Source organism: Anoplophora glabripennis, unplaced genomic scaffold (genome assembly GCF_000390285.2).
Source record: "Anoplophora glabripennis isolate ALB-LARVAE unplaced genomic scaffold, Agla_2.0 scaffold757, whole genome shotgun sequence".
In the NCBI taxonomy this organism is placed as follows: Eukaryota; Metazoa; Arthropoda; class Insecta; order Coleoptera; family Cerambycidae; genus Anoplophora; species Anoplophora glabripennis.
In genome coordinates this window covers 44,698-53,183 of record NW_019416851.1, presented here as the reverse complement: position 1 = coordinate 53,183, position 8,486 = coordinate 44,698, and positions in this window count along the sequence as shown.

The following is an 8,486-nucleotide window of genomic DNA, read 5'->3' as shown; positions in this document are numbered from 1 at the left end:
ATAATTATTATTGTACTAATAGTAATGTACTTTGGCACAAAAATAAACAATTTTAACTCTGATTATTCTAAGATTTAAGATAATGGGGTGCTTGAACGTAATTTTTTTTTAATGGGTCTGCGAAAGAAAGGTTAAGTACCACTGATTTACATTAAGTGTGCAGATATTTTAGAAAATATATTTTTTTTATAAATTACAACACCCTGTCGATTGAAAAGTACTGACCTGCTGATCCAGGTTTAGATAAATTTTTTGTCACAGTCACAAAAAATCGTGCCTTATAAGTTTGTCTATGTATTTAATTAACATCCTGTATACAGCGGTCTATTAAAAACCAGGATAACCTCCACACAATAAATGTTTCTATATACAGTGGCCTTCTGAATGTATCTTTTGAACCAATTACGACGATTTATTGGTAATACATGGCCTACTTTTTTTTAAATATTTTTTTCGAAAATTGCGGTGTCTCAAATTTGTCAACTTATAATACACAACATTTTTTTATGCAGACTTAAAAGATATTGGGAATGCCTAAAATTATGAAAAAAAGACAAATAGGCTACTATTTACCAAAAATTTTTTTATCATTTCAGATTTTTAAGTTGAATCAAAAATACAATTTTAAAACTTTTAAGTCTTTATAATTGCCGAAATTTGAGATACTGCAATTTTGAGTGATATTGATTTTAGAATTAAGTGATTTTCTAAAAATGTTCCTCCTAAAAAAAAATAATTGATTCAAGTAAATCTATAAAGCCATTCAAATTGAAAAAATTTTAATGATACAAAAGTGTCTTGGTTCTTAATGAAGCACAATGTTTAACAAAAAAAAAAAAAAACACCAACTAATGGTAAATTAACGGTTATATATTTTTGAAAATTAAAATACATTTATTTTGGTAATTGCCTCATAAAAACTATATCTATACAAGTAATCAAAATAATGTATATAGTACAAATATGAGCTTAACGTGTATTGATGGTCACTTACAGGCTAAGAAACTCATAACAAATGTAGATGCCAAACTGCAACCGCATTTAAAAAAAAATGTGCACGACACAAATCCTAGTAAAAACTGTTACAAACTATCAAACGGAGAAACTTCTTTTATTCCTTTATAACAAAATTGTGGTAACGTTGCAAATTTTTCTCTAGAAAAAGTATTTCATTACGAATATTCATTATTTTACAATCGTTACAAAAATATAGAGACTATTATAAACAGTAAAAAATAATTTAAAAAAATGAGAATTTGAGCTTTTGTGGTTCATTTCTTATAAGATTATAAGATCTAAGTTTTTCACAGCATGTATATTTAGAACATTTATACATACTTAGCTGTACTGAATGTTTATACAGGGTGTCCCGAAATTAATGCAATAAAATTTGGTCATAGATTCTTAAGACAAATTTAGGGGAACCGTATTTTTTCTTTTTGCCAAGTGGCCCCCTCTTTCGGAGTTACAGCCCCCTGAAATCCACCCCTAAGAATAGTCTTTTTTTATATCGCAGAACCCTGTTGTACAAGAATCACAAAATTTGGTACACAGGAGTTTTTTAAATAAAAAATACGGGTCTCCTAAAGTCTTAAGAATCTGTGACTAAATTTTGTTGCATCAATTTCGGGACACCCTGTATAACATGTTTTCGAACAATTTATACATTTTCATTTTCAAGTGACATTCTTTTAATCAGACGTGCCACAAAACTTGTATAAACATTTTGTAGTAGCATTTAACTCAATGTACAACTTCAGTAGAACCTTGTTTGTTTAACCCTGACAGAACTTGGTAATTTCAAATAAAGGAAAGATTGTTAACTTGGCCTCAATACTAAAAACACTTATTAAATATAAACACGGTCGGATAATTTGAAGTTAAGAATAGTTAAAATGAAGTTTTTTACTCAAAAGACAGAGCCTATTAACGCAATACAAATCATAAAAACAGTCAGATAATGTGGTTAAGTAATTTAATCGAGGGCTGATCAAATCAGATTCTACTGTAAATAAACTTATTTACCTACGACCACTACTGTAAATACTTAAAAACACACCGTCTGCGATCAATATAAGATTCCTATTACGTACGGTAAAAAAATCGTACAGTTTTTCTAGCAACCGCCTAGCAACGGTCAATACAATACTGTTTGTATTAATCGTTGCTAGGCGGCTGCTAGGAAAACTGTATGATTTTTTTACCAAGCTGTGCGATTTTTTTACCGTACGACGTAATAGGAATCTTGCATTGATCGCAGACGGTGTGTTTTTAAATATTTACAGTAGTGGTCATAGGTAAAGTGTAGTAAGTAATACGTGGTGTAATGCAATTACGCACTCATAGAATTACGCACTCGCCGCTAAGCGTAACTTTTCCATTCGTGCGTAAAATGCTTTTTACAACACTTATTACGTAATATACTATTATATGACATTGTAAAATAAAAAATGTCCGTGACATGTTATGAAATAAGCTTTTCTGAGACGATGTGCCTAAAACGATTCTATTGTACATGTTGTGAAAATAGCTTAAAATGGTAATAAATTGATTAAAAATATTATTCATTCTCTTTCTGCCTTGGCAATTAAAACTTACCGTTAAAACAATCATTTAGGTTACATTTTTATGTTTTGAACTTGCAATGTCGGAAAAACATTTTGCTTTTAATCACTGTAAGGTCACTTATAGACATATTCTAATCCTTATTTGTCACTACTCTACAGAAATACATTCATTTTTGTTTGATTAGTTGGAACCTGCACGAAACATTTAAAAAATAATATCAACATAAAACAATTATCCTTTTTGTAATTGAATATTTTGATTTTCTCATAGGTTTTCATTTAATTGCCTATGATTACTTCAAGTAATACAAATATCTTTAAAATCTAAATTAAAAAATTAACCCTCTCAAAAAAACTCAATGAAGAACGAGAATAAAAATATTTAACTAAAAAAGAAAAATTAAAAACAAAAGTTTATTTGGTTTCAATAATTAATTGATCATAGAACTAGCTGTTCAGTTTTTCACCTTAGTATAATGAAGCTAAGTAAATACAAACATACAGTGTAGCCCATTAAAAAAACAAAGTTCCATTTTTCTTTATAACATCTGAATGCAGTAGCGAAATCATTTAAATGATCCAATTGGTAATTCATGACCTGTTGATTTTGTTAAAAGCGATTTTAAAGGAAATTATTGTTGGGATTTTTTTTTTAATTAAAAATCTGTACCTTAATCAACATCATATAAGTAGTACATATGTGGAATTTAAAAAACAAATTGGATTTATAGTAAATTACATTTAAAATAGTTTATGAGAATAAAGGAATTTTTGTAGTAATAGTGGTGCTAGACGTGAACTGATTGATCCCTTCATCCCTTCATAACGCATAAATAAATTATTCAATTTCTAAACCCCTTAAAACCGTACTGCACTGAATCCCTTGACAGGCAATGATTGCATCGAATATGATCCTACTATAGTTAAGATGAAACCAACTGAAGATGAAAATTAGCTAATATTGCTGATTATAATTCGTAAATAAAAGAGTCTGCTTTGAACCTAGAATTACTAAAATTGAAAACATTTAGGTTCTTCCTAAAACTGAGAAAAAAAAACAAAGTAAACTCTATCATTATTTACTAGGTATAATCTTCAGGAATTTTCAATGCCTCCTTGAATTTTAAACTGAAACTTAATAAATTTTAAATATGTATAAAAAAATATTCTGTATTATTACAGGATTTTTAAATGATTCTGGTTAAGGTTATGTAACCAGTTATTCATAAGGAGTTTGGTTTTGCACTGTTCTAAACTTTGTAAATTTCATTGAAACAAAATACGTTCATCATTCAACGTTCAATCTTCCTGTCCGGTACTCGGTTCTCGAATAATTATTTGATTCTTAAGAGTAACTTATTAAGAGAACAAAGCATTATCTTAAGAATACTTGATTCTGCCTGTCACTATTGAGAACAGTTATTTTTTTAATTAGATAGCATGAAAAAAATTGTAATCCTGCTTGGCCAGTTCAAGAATCACTCTTTATATAAGGTGTCGCAAATTCAGGCAAGATCTGAATTTTGTGCCAATTGTGCGGTAAAGTGTTGCCAACGAAAAGACAGCGTGGCAGCTGACAGTGAAGACTCTGTGTTAAAAAAAAGGAAGCCATTTCTTAAAGGGGACGCTGATGTAAATAAGTAGACTGAAAAAGACGAGGACTTTGTTACTAAACTCTCCAGTGCATCAGCATTACAACGACGACTCCTTAAATTTTAATTTGGTTCATAAAACAGAATTCGAATTTGTATGCGTGACCCACAAGAATCTTCACTCATTGTCTACACTCTACAAATGGAGTCCTACACGCAAGAACAATGCGCTTTCATTGTTGGGCAAAACAGTAAGACCCCGCTTAACGCGTAGGATACGTTCCATCAAAGCAGAGCGTAATGCGAAACAGCGCTAAACGAGGCTATCTTAACATGTAAATAATGGGGTTAGGGGAAGATGGACAGAAAATTGGTTAGGTATTAAATTTAATAATCATGTTTTTTTTAATAAAAATAAATCAAACATTTATTTCTTATAAAAATAAAAACAATATAAACGAATATTACTTATAAAAACAAATACAATTCTAAGTCAGTCAGATCATTCTATTCTATTCTGTGTTTCCAATTTTCTGCCTTTTTGTTAAGAAGGCATCTAATGTAGTTTGCGTTTTCCTTTTGCGTTCTGTTAGAAGTTGTTGATAAGTGGATAAAGCATCTATAACACCCCGTCTTGCTTTTGAACTCCTGTCAAAATTTGGATCATTTTCAACAAATTGGTCCATAATTTCAGTTATAGTTATATCAACTAATAAAAATGCGTCCGGACAGCACCGCACCAAACAAGAAACACAACTACACTGTTTCGGATAGGTTATGTACATATTTGGAAACCTAGCGCTGCGCACAATTTCGGGGAATCCCCGTAGTGCTGCGAGCAATTTCGGGGAANCATGATTCTAGTATTGGTATCAAAAACTGGTATGCCACACATCAAAAATCAGTATGAGGCGGCACGGTCAATCATTCTCGATCACCCTGTACAATAACTACCGCTCTTTTAGAATTGCGAAAAAATGAGGTTCTGAGAAATTGTTAATTAAATAGCAACCAAACTCGATCTTGTTTATTATTTTACATCTTTAAAATTTAATGCTTTTAAATATAAAATATCAATACCCTCGTTCTAATATGACGTATTCCACAAAATTTTATAATTTCACTTTTTTGAAAAAGGGAATCATAATAATGTTGTGCAGCTTATGTTAAAGTTTTAGAGATCAAATTGTTTATTTATTATTTTTCAATAAATATTATAACATGTCGTATCCCACACGCCGATTTTCACGTATTCTATTATGTATGTTACAAGCAAATCTAAAATATTAAAAAAATTATTTTTAATTACCCTCTTGCTCATTTATTAAGTATTTTGTTAAAATTAACTTAAAACTATCACAGTCAAGAATGACTGTCACATTGTTAATGTTGAAAGGGCTCTTTAGCAAATAGGCAACCAGCAATAAATTTTTATAGATTTTATTACACAGTTTGTCTAAATATGAATTAATGCACAAATAACAGACTTTCCTCCATTGTAACGCAGATTCTCTATAAAATGAAGTTCGTTTGAAATTCAAATTATTTTTGTAGTAAAGAAATTTGTAATTTGCCGGTTTTGAACAAGCGGCATGGTAAATTTGAACCTTAGTATGTAAATATTGGCGTGTGGGATACGACGTATTAGAATATTNATTATATTCCGGGAGTTATACGTGCAAATCTGAAATTCGGGACCGTACAGCTAATTCCCGGTACAATCACAGTATGAACACCAGCATGCCTACCGCTCGTAACAGCTGTGCCATCGTAAGCTTGAGCAATCAATTTATTACAATTTTCTTTCAATAATGGATCAAGTACGGAACGAATAGAATGTGTTAAAGACTCAGCATCGTGCTTTTCCGGATTTATGAATCGCCAAAATCTTTCCACAGGACTGCCTTCATGTACGTAGCGCAAGACAACAATCATTTGAATTTTGAAGAAACATCTGCAGTTTCATCTGCCATGACCGCAACATAATTTGACTGATTAATTTAAGTTACTATGTTGTTTCTGCACACTTCAAGCATACACTATAGAAGATCATTCTGTATATCTTTGGAAGTTCCTTTAAAAATAGTAGCTTTTTCTAGATGTTTTTTAATATGCCATCAAGATCTGCACTAAAATTTGTGAGTCCACAAAACACACCAGGGTTGTCCGAATTTTCTGTATCGCCATGTCCACGAAGTGCTAATTCGAATGCTCCGTAAAATTTTATGCAATCTACGATTCTAGATCAGGGGTCGGCAAGTAATTTTAGGTGCAGTCCGGATACTTTTGAAAATTTTTAACGAGGTCCAGAAAAAAATTCATTTTTCTTATTTTTTAAATTTTACTTTGGACTCAAATTTAATTTGCTTACTAACCATTAAGAATTCACACACTCACAATTGTAAAATACTAGGAAAAATGATAAGATTGGCACTTAAACGTAAAAAACATTTTTTAAATAATTTATTTGAGTAATTTATACTTTCAAAAAATTTTTGGCGATCCAGTATTTTACCTTCTCGGTCCGGACCTGGACCGCGGTCCGTCAGTTGCCGACCCTTGTTCTAGATGACACATAACGATTTTTCGTTACCTGTTCATTGTGTTTCCGGATATTATCCTAATATACAGAATCTAACTGACTTCTTATGTTTATTTTACCTAATAGGGCCAAGTTAACCTCATTCAACAAATGATTTTTTGTTATTTCATGCCCCTTGATGCTCTGAGTTAAATGACTTAAATCTTTCTCACCGTATATTGTCCCACGGAAAACAAAACAATGCATTTTTTATATCACACCCGCACACCCACTCTGTTTTTGTGCATACATTATTGTTAAATTGTCTTTTATAACTTTAACTTTGGCTTGTTCCACTAATTTCAATGTTTAATTTTGGTGTTGGCCTACCTAATTTTTTTATTTTTAGTTTATCCTCATATGGCAGAGAACCAAATAATGTTTTTTGTAAAAACGAAACGCTATTCATTTTGATAACTATAATATCCGTAGACGCCTAAACGAAAATATTTACCCGTACCGCTCGCAGAAATAAACCACCAAATACCACGTAAGAAATATTACTGCATTTACTGCAGCAGTGGCTGTCGTTATTGCAGCCACATAACTCCATATATTCATGTACTGGTTCGCATGCCTGATTAGCCAATAAAAACAAAGGATGCATCTAACTGTTCGCTGTGCACACATTTTGTATATGAGGTTGCATATATTAAGGGGCATAGCTTGCGTCGTAATAATATAAGCTCCTAGATTTATCACGAGAACATTTGGATTCATTAAATATTTTGTTGATATTTAATGATTAAATACATAAAATTTTATGTGTTCTGCAGCTCCGCGGCTCTTATGGTAAAACCGCCACAGCATCTGACCACTTTTTCGAAAATGCAGCTGGTGAGGCAATAACAGTCATTTCTCAGTCGAGAAATTTCCTGTTTTGGTGATCAGAATTGTACTTTGGAGTTTTTTGAAGTCAAAGGTTTATGCCANAATGCGTCCGTACAGCACCGCACCAAACAAGAAACACAACTACACTGTTTCGGATAGGTTATGTACATATTTGGAAACCTAGCGCTGCGCACAATTTCGGGGAATCCCCGTAGTGCTGCAAGCAATTTCGGGGAATCCCCGGGTTGAAATAAAAGAGCGCTAAATCGAAACAGCGTTAAGCGGGGTCTTACTGTATTTTAAAAATAATGAAATGTTTGGCAGCTATAGTCCGCAATTTTCGTATAAAATATGGTCAGAATAGTGATTTAACTTCATCAACTATGAAAAGATTAATTGAAAAATTCAGGAAGACTGGATCAATTAGTGATCTTAAACACTGGGCGTCCTTTAACAACAGCAACACTCTCACGAACTGCTTCGATGTTTTGTGTTACAGTCGTTCAACACAAAACATCGAAGCAGCTCATGAGAGTGTTGCTGAGAGTCCAGGAACATCAATTTGTCCTGTGGTCAAGAATTGGACATTTCGAGAAGCTCTTTGTAGCGTATTCCAGAGCTGGGTAATTCCTGGTGAAAAAGTAATTAGCAATTACAATTCCCTTTTTTTCCCTGTAATTGTAATTGTATTTAAGTACTTTTTTTTATTAAAGTAATTTGGAATTGTAATTGCAGCAAAATTGTTATAGGAATTGTAATTTGTAATTATATTATTTGAACTATCGAATTACAAATTACTTCTATAAGTACAAATACTTTTTCCAATTACAATTACTTTTTCTATTAATTATAATTACTTTTAAGATCATGCGTATTGCGTAATTGCGTACAGACTTGCAGACTTCTATTATTTCA